This window comes from Triticum aestivum, chromosome 1B, assembly GCF_018294505.1.
Source record: "Triticum aestivum cultivar Chinese Spring chromosome 1B, IWGSC CS RefSeq v2.1, whole genome shotgun sequence".
NCBI lineage: Eukaryota > Viridiplantae > Streptophyta > Magnoliopsida > Poales > Poaceae > Triticum > Triticum aestivum.
Genome location: NC_057795.1, coordinates 679,966,169 through 679,979,224, shown reverse-complemented (window position 1 = coordinate 679,979,224; position 13,056 = coordinate 679,966,169).

The window sequence follows — 13,056 nt, the reverse complement described above, 5'->3', positions numbered from 1 at the left end:
AACTAGTTTATTTTTAGTAAATGCTTAGTTGAAGTAATTGAATTAATATAACTAGTTTATTTTTAGTAAATGTTTGGTTGAACTAGTTGAATTAATTCAACTAGTTCATTTTTAGTAAATGCTTAGTTGAATTAATAGAAGTAGTTGAATTAATTGAATTAGTAAGTGTTTAATGTTTCGCCTAATATGAACATAGGAAATGTCGTCTGACGACGGAAAATTTTTCATTATGTGCGAATACTGTGAAGACCAGCGCGACCAGTGCGACAGAAATTTCCTTGTTGATGATAGGCGATTCAGCATTAAGCTGGATGAGACCTTCGAATTCGATACAGTAAGTCACAACGACAAGTCTGTTTTCGTAATTAAGCATGACTTATATATGCTTCATTTGCCTGACTTATAATTTTTAATTTTCACTATTCTACTAGCGCATCCACTGCCATGCAAGAATTTTTGTCTTGGATAAGATAGGTTTCAATGATATGGAAACTATGGAGGTAAAGAGAGTTTACCTGAAAACTGAGCATGGTTATACTTTCAATGTCAAAGTATACAATGCACACACAAACACCTATTTTGAATGCAAAACTTGGCAAGCACTATGCAAGACTTATGCATTTGAGCCTGGTATGGTTATCACCTTTGATATTCGTCCGAAAGATGATATTGAAGGTAATAATAGAGACATATGGGTCGATGTGCAGACGCCTCCAGTTCTACCATTATGTGAGTTCTTCTCAACTATATTTTTGTCTTTGATATTGCTTATTCAAAAATAATTGACAACTAATTTCTATTGACAGCTTATCTCCATTCAAGCAAACATGTCCGGCGCTTGGTAGACAGGACCTACTACTGTCCCGGAGCTGAACTAAACTGCGAGGAGATAAGTCATTATGTTTCATGGCTTGAGGATCTTCATACTGTCAAGACAAATTTTTTCTTCCTGCACTTAGAAATGTTAGTACTTAAAACGTGCGACCAATAGTGATGGTATTGAACTACGGTCACATCTATTTAGGAATGATGGTAAGATATTTACTATTTGTCCTCAGTGCATCTTTTGCATACATATATTTTTTGCTAAACTTTCATTGCTAAGTATATTAATTAAATACTATATGATGTTCTTCAACAGAGACTGCCGATGACAGTTGTGCCTCAGGGGATCGAGACTAAAGGTCGCATGTCAATTGTTAGCTTACGGCCAAGATATCCTGCATTGCACATGAATGCATTCAGGATTTCTAGAAGCGATGAATGCTTAATAGTGAAAGATTGGAGGAAAATTGTTAGCGATCGCTGAGAAGTACTAGGGGCAGCAATGAGAAGCGCAGCCCACGATTAGGAGACAGGTTCATCTGCATGCTCCAGTATGATGAATCAGGAGAGCTATACATGTTCTATGCTATTTTACCAAAGAGAGAGAGAGTAGCTAGCAGGAGTGATTTAGCTAGTTCATGCTGCTCTTAGTACTTGTCCTTTCATGTCCGTGTTCTTGATTCTGAACTTAATCTCAAAGAGTGATTTGCTTTTGTGGTGTTATATATGAACGCTTATAATATCATGACAATCATGTTGAACTCGATGATATTTTTGCTTCTGGTACAAGTGAATGTTTTTTCTTTAAGCTACTGTTGGTGGTGATTAGATAGCGGTAATGACTATGATGATCAAATAGTGATAATGACGACTACGATGATTTTTAGCTAGCTAGCTGTATATATATACTCATGTTGATGATATGATACAAGAGTTTTTATATTAATATAATAATGATGATGAGTTATTATATCATTTAATGAAGGAAACCATAGATTAGTTTTAGCTGGATGGATCCTACCTAAGTGATAAAGTATATATATGTCATATCCATATATATTATACTTGATCACCTAATTAGGTGATCGAGTATAATATCGATATGGCATATACTTGATCACTTAGCTAGATCCTCCAGTCGAAACTAATCCACGATACTTTCACATAATGATTTAACAACTCATTATAATGTAAAACAATCACTAAATTAAATTGAAAACACAAAACTAAAGGAAAAAATAAAAAAACACCCAAACATTTAGTACCGGTTGGTGTTACCAACCGGTACTAAAGCCCTACGCGCACCCGGGCATGGCTCGTGCCATGTGTTTGCACTTTAGCGCCGGTTCGTGGCGAACCGGTACTAAAGGGGGGGACCTTTAGTCCCCACTCTTTAGTGCCGGTTGGCGAACCGGCACTAAAGGCCGTCACGAACCGGCACTAAAGGCCGGTTCTGCACTAGTGTCAGGAGTACAAGTTTAAATGACAAAACCTATCTCTATACAACTATTCTAACACAGGCTAGTGCACTCTTCATAGAAAGATGAGGTTGCTCACCGTGTGTGGCGGACAACTACACCTAGTAGCCTTTGTAGCCCATAGTTTACTTAAACAAATAGGTATGTTTCTCAAAAAAAATAAATTATGACAATCTCATCCAAACAATTTAAACTAAGATGATGTAAAAACAGAAGCATGGATATGCATGTTAGTTTTAACAAGTACTCCTACTAGATATTATAATTTTACCGAGTGATCACCAAAATCTTGGTGTTGCTTTCCTGCATGAATTTAATTTGATAAGAGAGAAAGAGAAACGAAAACCTAAGTGTACATATCCATACACGCCCGAAGCTCTTGAGAAAGTAGATCGTTAGGCCCTTCACCCTTGACTCCTATAAATACTCATAATAGTATCACTAGTAGAAAACGGGCCTTTAGTGCCGGTTCTAAAGGCCCCCTTTAATCCCGGTTGTGTTACGAACCGGGACTAAAGGCCCTCCACGTCGCCGCTGTCTGGAGCTCGACCTTTAGTCCTGGTTCGTAACACCAACCGGGACTAAAGGATTTTTTTTGAATTTTTTTGTTGATTTTCAAATTTCTAAATTATTTGTGTTTAATCTTTAATCACCCCTCATCACTGCTCAATTTAATCTCTAATCTCTAATCACCCCTCATCATTTCAAATCGTCTAACCTCCCGGCTGGTCACCCATCCTCTCACTACTCTAGTCTGAGCACACTTAACTTCCGAGTGCTATTCCCCATTGTTTCCAAGTCTGCACTTGTTGTTTTCCTAACAATAGTAAGCTGTCAATCCTATTAACCCTTACAAGTTGAAGTTGAGCATGAAGTCACACGTTACACCGTTTGAGTTTGAAACTATTATTCCTAAAACCAATAATTATTTAGAAACACTAATATTTCTTGATTAAGTAGTTTGACCAAAGTTTGACCAGAGTTTGACCATAGTTTGACCAGATTTGACCAAAATTCAAAAAAACTGAAATAATTATTTAGTAAAACTAATATTCTTGAATAATTATTTAGCAACACTAACATTTCTTGAATGGGGTTAACTATCCTTTTGCCCTCAATGGTGTCTCTGTGCTCAGTTTTGCCCTCAGATGCAAATTGTGCTCAGTTTTGCCCCTAGTCCATGCACAACTACTATAACGAGGCCAAACGACCATATTTGAGTCCATTCCGTCCGCCGGCGTTAGTGGTTGTGGGTCCGGAGCTTACACGTGGGACTGCGTGGACGTGGATCCGGAGCTGACATGTAGGCCCGTGCAACTAAATCCCCAAATCATTCGTAGCTCACTCTGCCCATCCGCTTCCCCGCCGGCCGGCTGACCTGCGCCGCCGCCGGCACTTGCGCCGCGGCCAGCACCTGCCCCGCCACCAGCTGCACGCCTACTCCACCGCTACCTTCCTACACCTACGCTCCAGGGCTACCTGCGACGACCGCCACCTTCCTGCAACGCCACGGGTGGGGCGCCCGCCACCTGCTCGACCCGCGGTGCGGCCTCCTTCCGTGCGCCCGGCCGGAGCGCTCAAAGGTGGGGGGCTACTGGAGCTATTTGAACTAGGAGGAAGAACCCTAGGGCGAAATGGAGAGCAGCGGCGACCCCGGAGTATTTGGCGAGGCAGGCATCGGGCCGGAGATCCGCCGCGTCCACGACTGGGTTCCCGAGGGGTAAGTCTCGCCTTCTATTTAGATTGAGCTTAGTTGTGCATTTGAACACTCGATTCGAGTAGGTTTGCCCAATTAGTGTGCTGATTGCGTCTCTGTTTTTCGCCGGTTAGGATGGAGTTGCGGTTTGCTTTCTTGATGCACATTAGAAGGGACCGGTACACGTTCGATGCAAAGGATCAGAAGAAATACCATGGAGGTTTTGATTATCAGTTGCCAATGGCTAGTAATTGGAGTTTCAGACAATTGGGGGAGGTAATTTGTAGCCAATATCCTTGGGGTTTGCTTGATGAAGTGGTATACAAATACTATGATGGGGAAAAGAAATGGGTGACAATTAGTAATGATGAAGAGCTAGCTACCATGTTTGTTAGGCATAAAGAGAAAGATAATTTTCATGTGAGGCTGCAAGTTGATGTGCTTGAGCAGGAATTTGGACCTAGGATGACGGGTGCAACATCTCGGGGAGAACCAAGTTGTCGTAATGGCATCTCTAGCCAGAACAGTTCAGTTGGTGCACGCCGACGTGGTGGCTCGACAAGTGTGGGCAACAGCAGTAGGGTCCCCCTTGAAGTGAAGCCTGATGACTACAATTCTGGGGTTGATGAAGAGAAACTATATGCTGATGTTATTCGAAATTTACGACGGGCACCTCGGGCTGATAACCAAGATGAGGCTCACAATGCAGTCCATGTGGATGATGACGCGGTGGATGAGGACGAATACCTTGAAGCTGTTGAATGGGACCCTTTGAACCCTAATTTGGAAGAAGGTACAGTTTTTGCATCCATGAATGAGTGTAGAAATGCACTTGTGACATACTGCATCAAGGTAGAACGTACTTTCAAAGTTGACAAGAGCGATCAAGTACATTACAGAGTGCACTGTCCGACTGAGGGTTGTCCATGGAGGCTGCTCGCATCTAAAATGCGAAATAGCACTAATGTTCATGTCAAAGTGAACCCTTTTAAGCACACATGCCAGGAATCAACCCTTAGGAAGGATACAATCAGTAGAGCCAAGTCAAGATGGGTGGCAGAAGAAGTAAAGAAGTGGGTGAAAGAAAACCAGCAAGTGGGTCCAAAGGAATTGCAGAAGAACATCAAAGATAAATTCAAGATAGATTTACCATACATGAGGTTGTTCAATGGTAAACAACAGGCTATGGATTCTATGTATGGTAACTGGCAGGAAAGTTTTCAATTGTTGTATTCATTCAAAGGTGAAGTGGAGAGGACAAGCCCAGGTAGTATTGTAGATATTGATCACCACACCATGGAGTACACATTCAGGGGAGTGACAAAGACCAAGGAATGCTTTAGGAGGGTTTTTGTCTGCTTTGAGGCTTGTCGCTGAGGTTTTTTGGCAGGTTGCAGGCCTTATTTGGCTATTGATGCCACTTTTCTCACAGGGAGGTTTAAAGGACAATTAGTAGCTGCTTGTGCAGTTGATGCACATAGTTTTGTATTTCCAGTTGCCTACAGTGTGCTGGAGATAGAGTCTGAGGAGAGTTGGACTTGGTTTTTGCATAATCTACGCCGGGCTATTGCACATCCCAATGGGTTGGTCATTCATACAGATGCCTGCAAAGGTTTAGAAGTGGCCGTGGACAATGTGTTCCCTGGAGTAGAGCATAGGGAATGCATGCGTCACCTTGCTGCAAATTTCATGAAGAAATTCAAAGGAAAGGTGTATACCGACAATTTATGGCCAGCATCTTTGACCTGCAGTGTGAAGAAGCACAACTACCACTTGATGCAGTTATACATGAATCCCAAAGTGAAAGAATACTTGGAAACACACCACTCCAAGTTATGGGCCAGAAGCCAATTCAGTGAACTGAGCAAAGTTGACTATGTGCACAATAATCTAGCAGAGCCTTTCAACTCAACGATCCAGAAACTAAAGGGTCATTATGTGGTGGATTTGCTGGACAGGATAAGGATAGAATACATGAAGAAATTTCATTTATCATGTAGGAATAGCCGAGGCAAAATTCATGGGCCACATTATCATCCCTGCCATGATGAATGAGCTGATGCAGAAAACAACAGGCTTGGAAATGAACATGACTCTTTGCTCGGGTACCACAGCAGAGATATCATATTTGGATAAAGAGAAGAGGGAATGGAGATATCCAGTAGATTTAGAAGCTAGAACTTGCAGTTGTAGGCAATGGCAGATAACTGGGTTGCCATGCTTTCATGCCTTGTTTTTCATCACTGCTCTCCCTGGTCCAGCAGGGAACATTCAGCAGTATGTGCATGATTACTACTCTGTTGCAAGGTTCAAAGCCACATATGCTTATGCCTTGCCTGCTATGGAGGGAAAACAACAATGGGACATGGTGGACCCTGGATTCAAGCTTTGCGCTCCAGTTTTGAAAAGAGCAGTAGGTAGACCAAGGAAGAGTCGAATCAGACTTCGCAGCGAAGGAGCTAGACTTGGAGCGAGGAAGCATAGGTGCACAAGATGTGGTGGGTCTGGTCATTTCGGTAAGTATTGTGATAACACAGTAGATCCAGTGTTCGGAGAGAGTTCCGATGAAGGCTTCGATGAAAATGATGGATAGCAGCCGGTTGCATCATATGAGGATTCTGACGAGGTTCGAAATGATGATGGTCAACAGCCGCATGATTTTGACGATGATACAAGTGAGGCTCCAAATAGTGATCATGGTGATCCAAGTGAGGCTCCAAATAGTGATCATGGTGATCCAAGTGAGGCTCCAAATGATGATCATGGTGATCCAAGTGAGGCTCCAAATGATGATCATGGTGATCCAAGTGAGGCTCCAAATGATGATGTTGGTGATCCAAGTGAGGCTCCAAATGATGATCTTGGTGATCCAAGTGAGGCTCCAAATGATGATCCAAGTGAGGCTCTAAATGGTGACCAACCTTCTGTTGTTGTGAGTTCTGCTAGGTATGTACATCTTGCTAGGGTCAAATACTACTGTACATGTATGGGTCACTTGACATGATCTCATTACCCTTTATGTTTTGCACAGCTCTATGATAGGTTTGAAGAAGACGCACAAGGTACCGACAACCAAGAGGAGAAGAGAAGAAGCAATGAGCACAAGGTGCACGAGGAGCAAAGTGATGGCAAGAAGCTCAAGGAACAGACAGAAGCCCGAACGCTATATGTGAATAATTATGAAACATTGTGAATAATGTTGTATTTCTGTTGGATGATGTTAGAACTATGTTTGACATGATGGTTAAATCTGTTGGATGATGTTTGAATGAGCACATGGTTTTTCCTTTTTTTGATTTTTTTGAATTTTGTTTTGCTCATTTGAATTCTGGTCAAACCTAACTTTGACCAAGATTTAAACAAGTCTAAAACATCAAAATGAAGAACTAAGCCTGGATCCTTCTTAGTCAATCCAAAATGAAGTTGTGGTGAGATTTTTGAAATTTTCATGAAAAATGTGCTAAAATGAGGGTCCAAAGGTAGGGTAAACGGCCTCATCTCTAAGCAAGGTTTTTTTCGACCTTGTCTAAATCAGCCAAATAACTTTCCTAAACATATATTCTATATATTCTATACATACGGACTATGTGCGCTGGTTTTTCCATTTTTTGATTTTTTTTTTAAAATTTGTTTTGCTCATTTGAATTCTGGTCAAACTTAACTTTGACCAACATTTAAATAAGTGTAAAACATCAAAATGAAAAACTAAGCCTGGATCCTTCTTAGTCACTCTAAAATGAAGCTGTGGTGAGTTTTTTGAAATTTTCATGTTTATTTCCCCAAAACACTTCTCTTCACTTCATAAAAAAGAGTTTGAGATACTCGAGATATCATACAATACACATGAACTTATCATTTAAATGTATGTAAACCTTATTTATCAACTTAAATCGTTAGTATATGACATAAGAAGACTATGTGCGCTGGTTTTTTATTTTTCTGTTTTTTATTTAATTTATTATACTCATTTGAAATCTGGTCAAACATAGCTTTGACTGCTCCAAACCCCTCCCAAACCCCGCTAACCCTAGCGCTGAACCAGGATCGTTCATCTAACCCTAGCGCTGAACAAGGGCCGTCGATCTAACCCTTCTAGAAGGAATCTGTCGGGAGGAGGGGGCGATCCATGAGATGCAATCTGATTGGCTGGGAGATTCTTTTTTTAAAACAAATATCGGGCGCGCTGGATGGACCGCTGAACCAAAGTATGACATGCTGGTAAGCAGTATGACTTGTATCGCCCACAACTCACTTGTGTTCTACTCGTGCATATAACATCAACGCATAAAACCTAGGCTCGGATGCCACTATTGGGGAACGTAGTAATTTCAAAAATTTCCTACGTACACGCAAGATCATGGTGATGGCATAGCAACGATAGGGGAGAGTGTTGTCCACGTACCCTCGTAGACCGTAAACGGAAGCGTTATGACAACGCGGTTGATGTAGTCGTACGTCTTCACGATCCGACCGATCCAAGTACCGAACGTACGGCACCTCCAAGTTCAGCACACATTCAGCTCGATGACGATCCCCGGGCTCCGATCCAGCAAAGCTTCGGGGATGAGTTCCGTCAGCACGACGGCGTGGTGACGATGATGATGCTCTACCGGCGCAGGGCTTCGCCTAAACTCCACGACAATATGACCGAGGTGGAATATGGTGGAGGGGGGCACCGCACACGGCTAAGGAACGATCCGTAGATCAACTTGTGTGTCATGGGGTGCCCCCCTGCCCCCGTATATAAAGGAGGGAGGGGGAGGTGCGGCCGGACTAGGAGGGGGCGCACCAAGGGGAGTCCTACTCCCAGGACTCCCTCCTTCCTTGTTGGAGTAGGAGAAGTGGAAAGAGGGGGAGAGGGAAAAGGAAAAGGGGGCTGCCCCCCTTGTCCAATTCGGACCAGATGGGGGGCGTAGGCCTCTTTCCTTTTGGCCTCTCTCCTCTATTCCCGTATAGCCCAATAAGGCCCGTATACTCCCCGGCGAATTCCCGTAACTCTCCGGTACTCCGAAAAATACCCGAATCACTCGGAACCTTTCCGAACTCTGAATATAGTCGTCCAATATATCGATCTTTACGTATCCACCATTTCGAGACTCCTCGTCATGTCCCTGATCTCATCCGGGATTCCGAACTCCTTCGGTACATCAAAACTCATAAACTCATAATATAACTGTCATCATAACGTTAAGCGTGCGGACCCTACGGGTTCGAGAACTATGTAGACATGACCTAGAACTATTCTCGGTCAATAACCAATAGCGGAACCTGGATGCCCATATTGGTTCCTACATATTCTACGAAGATCTTTATCGGTCAAACCGCATAACAACATACGTTGTTCCCTTTGTCATCGGTATGTTACTTGCCCGAGATTTGATCGTCGGTATCCAATACCTAGTTCAATCTCATTACCGGCAAGTCTCTTTACTCGTTACGTAATGCATCATCCTGTAACCAACTCATTGGTCACATTGCTTGCAAGGCTTATAGTGATGTGCATTACCGAGAGGGCCCAGAGATACCTCTCCGACAATCAGAGTGACAAAACCTAATCTCGAAATACGCCAACTCAACATGTACCTTCGGAGACACCTGTAGTACTCCTTTATAATCACCCAGTTACGTTGTGACGTCTGGTAGTACCCAAAGTGTTCCTCCCGTAAACGGGAGTTGCATAATCTCATAGTTACAGGAACATGTATAAGTCATGAAGAAAGCAATAGCAACACACTAAACGATCAAGTGCTAGGCTAACGGAATGGGTCATGTCAATCACATTATTCTCCTAATGATGTGATCCCATTAATCAAATGACAACACATGTCTATGGTTAGGAAACATAACCATCTTTGATTAATGAGCTAGTCAAGTAGAGGCATACTAGTGACTATATGTTTGTCTATGTATTCACACATGTATCATGTTTCCGGTTAATACAATTCTAGCATGAATAATAAACATTTATCATGAAATAAGGAAATAAATAATAACTTTATTATTGCCTCTAGGGCATATTTCCTTCAGTCTCCCACTTGCACTAGAGTCAATAATCTAGTTCACATCGCTATGTGATTTAACACCAATATTCACATCTGCATGTGATTAATACCCATAGTTCACATCATCATGTGATCAACACCCAAAGGGTTAACTAGAGTCAATAATCTAGTTCACATCACTATGTGATTAACACCCAAAAGTGTACTAAGGTATGATCATGTTTTTCTCGTGAGAGAAGCTTAGTCAACGGGTCTGTCATATTTAGAGCCGTATGTATTTCGCAAATATTCTATGTCTACAATGCTTTGCACGGAGCTACTCTAGCTAATTGCTTCCACTTTCAATATGTATCCAGATTGAGACTTAGAGCCATCTGGATCAATGTAAAAGTTTGCATCGATGTAACTTTTACGACGAACTCTTTTATCACCTCCATAATCGAGAAACATCTCCTTATTCCACTAAGGATAATTTTGACCAATGTCCAGTGATCTACTCTTAGATCACTATTGTACTCCCTTGCTAAACCAGGGCAGAGTATACAATAGTTCTGGTCCATAGCATGGCATACTTTTATAGAACCTATGACTGATGCATAGGGAATGACTTTCATTCTCTTTCTATTTTCTGCTGTGGTCGGGATTTGAGTCTTACTCAATTTCATACCTTGCAACACAGGCAAGAACTCTTTCTTTGACTGTTCCATTTTGAACTACTTCAAAAAAATTATCAAGGTATGTACTCATTGAAAAACTTATCAAGCGTCTTGATCTATCTATATAGATTTTGATGCTCAATGTGTAAGCAGCTTCACCGAGGTATTTCTTTGAAAGAAATCCTTTCAAACACTCCTTTATGCTTTGCAGAATAATTCTACATTATTTCCGATCAACAATATGTCATTCACATATACTTATCAGAAATGCTGTAGTGCTCCCACTCACTTTCTTATAAATACAGGCTTCACCGTAAGTCTGTACAAAACTATATGCTTTGATCAACTTATCAAAGCGTATATTCCAACTCTGAGATGCTTGCACCAGTCCATTGATGAGTCGCTGGAGCTTGCACATTTTGTTAGCACCTTTCGGATCGACAAAAACTTCTGGTTGTATCATATACAACTCTCCTTTAAGAAAACCATTAAGGAATGCAGTTTTGACATCCATTTGCCAGATTTCATAAAATGTGGCAATTGCTAACATGATTCAGACATACTTAAGCATCGATACGAGTGAGAAAATCTCATCGTATTCAACACCTTGAACTTGTCGAAAACCTTTCGCAACAAGTCGAGCTTAGTAGATAGTAACACTACTATCAGTGTCCATATTCCTCTTGAAGATCCATTTATTTAACATGGCTTGCTGATCATTGAGCAAGTCAATCAAAGTCCATACTTTGTTCTCATACATGGATCATATCTCAGATTTTATGGCCTCATGCCATTTCGCGGAATCTGGGCTCATCATCGCTTCCTCATAGTTCGTAGGTTCATCATGGTCTAGTAACATGACTTCCAGAACATGATTACCGTACCACTCTGGTGCGGATCTTACTCTGGAAGACCTACGAGGTTTGGTAGCACTTGATCTGAAGTTTCATGATCATCATCATTAACTTCCTCACTAATTGGTGTACGAATCACTGGAACTGATTTCTGTGATGAACTACTTTCCAACAAGGAAGAAGGTACAATTACCTCATCAAGTTCTACTTTCCTCCCACTCACCTCTATCGAGAGAAACTTTTTCTCTAGAAAGGATCCATCTTAGCAACGAAATAACTTGCCTTTGGATCTGTGATAGAAGGTGTACCCAATAGTTACCTTTGGGTATTCTATGAAGACGCACTTCTCCGATTTGGGTTCGAGCTTATCAGGTTGAAAACCTTTTTCATATAAGCATCACAACTCCAAACTTTAAGAAACGACAGCTTAGGTTTACTGCTAAACCATAGTTCATACGGTGTCGTCTCAACGGATTTAGATGGTGCCCTATTAAACGTGAATGCAGCTGTCTCTAATGCATAACCCCAAAACGATAGTGGTAAAATGATAAGAGACATCATAGATCGCACCATATCTAGTAAAGTACGATTACGACGTTCGGGCACACCATAACGTTGTGGTGTTCCAAGTGGCGTGAGCTGTGAAACTATTCCACATTCTTTTAATTGAAGACCAAACTCGTAACTCAAATATTCGTCTCCATGATCAGATCGTAGAAACTTTATTTTTCTTGTTACAATGATTTTTCCACTTTACTCTGAAATTCTTTGAACTTTTCAACTATTTTAGACTTATGTTTCATCAAGTAGATATACCCATATCTGCTCAAATCATCTGTAAAGGTTAGAAAATAACGATACTTGCCATGAGAATCAACACTCATTGGACCGCATACATCGGTATGTATTGTTTCCAATAAGTCAGTAGCTCGTTCCATTGTTCCAGAGAACGGAGTTTTAGTCATCTTGCCCAAAAGGCACGGTTCGCAAGCATCAAATGATTCATAACCAAGTGATTCCGAAAATCCATCTTTATGGAGTTTCTTCATGCGCTTTACACCGATATGACCCAAACGGCAGTGCCACAAATAAGTTGCACTATCATTATCAACTTTGCATCTTTTGGCATCAATATTATGAATATGTGTATCACTACGATCGAGATCCAACAAACTATTTTCATTAGGTGTATGACCATCAAAGGTTTTATTCATTTAAACAGAACAACAACTATTCTCTGATTTTAAATGAATAACCGTATTGCAATAAACATGATCAAATCATATTCATGCTCAACGCAAACGCCAAATAACATTTATTTAGGTTCAACACTAATCCCGAAAGGAGTGTGCGATGATGATCAAGTCAATCTTGGAACCACTTCCAACACACATCGTCACTTCACCCTCAACTAGTTTCTGTTTATTCTGTAACTCCTGTTTCGAGTTACTAATCTTAGCAACCGAACAAGTATCAAATACTCAGGGGTTACTATAAACACTAGTTAGGTACACATCAATAATCTGTATATCAAATATACCCTTG